The sequence below is a fragment of the Triticum dicoccoides genome, chromosome 7A (assembly GCF_002162155.2).
Source record: "Triticum dicoccoides isolate Atlit2015 ecotype Zavitan chromosome 7A, WEW_v2.0, whole genome shotgun sequence".
Classification (NCBI taxonomy): Eukaryota; Viridiplantae; Streptophyta; class Magnoliopsida; order Poales; family Poaceae; genus Triticum; species Triticum dicoccoides.
This window is the reverse complement of record NC_041392.1, coordinates 37,415,297-37,417,937: the sequence shown is the minus strand read 5'-3', so window position 1 is coordinate 37,417,937 and position 2,641 is coordinate 37,415,297.

Here is a 2,641-nt window from a genome sequence, read left to right as displayed (position 1 = left end):
AGTATCTATTGTTTTATGCGGATCGAGACTGGGATTTGTCACTCCGTGTAAACGGAGAGGTATCTCTGGGCCCACTCGGTAGGACATCATCATATGCGCAATGTGACCAAGGAGTTGATCACGGGATGATGTGTTACGGAACGAGTAAAGTGACTTGCCGGTAACGAGATTGAACAAGGTATTGGATGCCGACGATCGAATCTCGGGCAAGTAAAATACCGATAGACAAAGGGAATTGAATACGGGATTGATTAAGTCCTTGACATCGTGGTTCATCCGATGAGATCATCGTGGAACATGTGGGAGCCAACATGGGTATCCAGATCCCGCTGTTGGTTATTGACCGGAGAACGTCTCGGTCATGTCTGCATGTCTCCCGAACCCGTAGGGTCTACACACTTAAGGTTCGATGACGCTAGGGTTATAAAGGAAGCTTGTATGTGGTTACCGAATGTTGTTCGGAGTCCCGGATGAGATCCCGGACGTCACGAGGAGTTCCGGAATGGTCCGGAGGTAAAGATTTATATATAGAAAGTCCTGTTTCGGCCATCGGGACAAGTTTCGGGGTCATCGGTATTGTACCGGGACCACCGGAAGGGTCCCGGGGGCCCACCGGGTGGGGCCACCTGCCCCGGGGGGCCACATGGGCTGTAGGGGGTGCGCCTTGGCCTACATGGGCCAAGGGCACCAGCCCCAAGAGGCCCATGCGCAAGGAAACTTGGAGAGGGAAGAGTCCTAAAGGGGGAAGGCACCTCCGAGGTGCCTTGGGGAGGATGGACTCCTCCCCATCCTTAGCCGCACCCCCTTCCTTGGAGGAGGGGGCAAGGCTGCGCCCTCCCCCTCTCCCTTGGCCCTATATATAGTGGGGAAAAGGAGGAGCAATCACACCTAAGGCCTTTGGTTGCCTCCCTCTCCCTCCCGTGACACATCTCCTCTCCCGTAGGTGCTCGGCGAAGCCCTGCGGGATTGCCACGCTCCTCCACCACCACCACCACGCCGTTGTGCTGCTGTTGGATGGAGTCTTCCTCAACCTCTCCCTCTCTCCTTGCTGGATCAAGGCGTGGGAGACGTCACCGGGCTGTACGTGTGTTGAACGCGGAGGTGCCGTCCGTTCGGCACTTGATCATCGGTGATTTGAATCACGACGAGTACGACTCCATCAACCCCGTTCACTTGAACGCTTCCGCTTAGCGATCTACAAGGGTATGTAGATGCACTCTCTTTCTACTCGTTGCTGGTCTCTCCATAGATAGATCTTGGTGATACGTAGGAAAATTTTTGAATTTCTGCTACGTTCCCCAACAACATTATGGTGTTCCAGGCGGTATTAATTGCGAAACAATTTCCACAATGTCTTAATTGTGTGCCAAAACTCGTAACTCAGATATTCATCTCTATGATCATATCATAGACATTTTATCCTCTTGTCACAATGATCTGCTACTTCACTCTGAAATTACTTGAACCATTCAATAATTCAGACTTGTGTTTCATCAAGTAAATATACTCAACATTTACTCGAATCATCTGTGAAGTAAGAACATAATGATATTCACTGCATGCCTCAGCACTCATTCGACTGCACACATCAAAATGTGTTACTTCCAACAAGTTGCTATCTTGTTCCATCTTACTGAAAATGAGGCTTTTCAGTCATCTTGCCCATGTGGTATGATTTGCATATCTCAAGTGATTCAAAATCAAGTGAGTCCGAACGATCCATTTGCATGGAGTTTCTTCATGCATATACACCAATAGACATGGTTCGCATGTCTCAAACTTTTCAAAACCGAGTGAGTCCAAAGATCCATCAACATGGAGCTTCTTCATGCGTTTTATACCATTATGACTTACATGGCAGTGCCACAAGTAAGTGGTACTATCATTACTATCTTATATCTTTTGGCATGAAAATCTGTATCACTACGATCGAGATTCAATAAACCATTCAGGTTTAATACTAATCTTGATGGTAGAGGGAGCGTGCGATGTTTGATTATATCAAACTTGGAAACACTTCCAACACATATCGTCAGCTCTCCTTTAGCTAGTCTCCGTTTATTCCGTAGCCTTTTATTTCGAGTTACTAACACTTAGCAACCGAACCGGTATCTAATACCCTGGTGCTACTAGGAGTACTAGTAAAGTACACATTAACATAATGTATATCCAATATACTTCTATCGATTTTGCCAGCCTTCTCATCTACCAAGTATCTAGGGTAATTCTGCTCCAGTGGCTGTTCCCCTTATTACAGAAGCACTTAGTCTCGGGTTTGGGTTCAACCTTGGGTCTCTTCACTAGAGCAGCAGCTGAATTGCCGTTTCATGAAGTATCCCTTTGTTCCCTTGCCCTTCTTGAAACTAGTGGTTTCACCAACCATCAACAATTGATGCTCCTTCTTGATTTCTACTTTCGCGGTGTCAAACATCGCGAATACCTCAAGGATCATCATATCTATCCCTGATATGTTATAGTTCATCACGAAGCTCTTGCAGCTTGGTGGTAATGACTTTGGAGAAACATCACTATCTCATCTGGAAGATTAACTCCCACTCGATTCAAGTGATTGTTGCACTCAGACAATCTGAGCACAAGCTCAACGATTGAGCTTTTCTCCCTTAGTTTGTAGGCTAAGAAA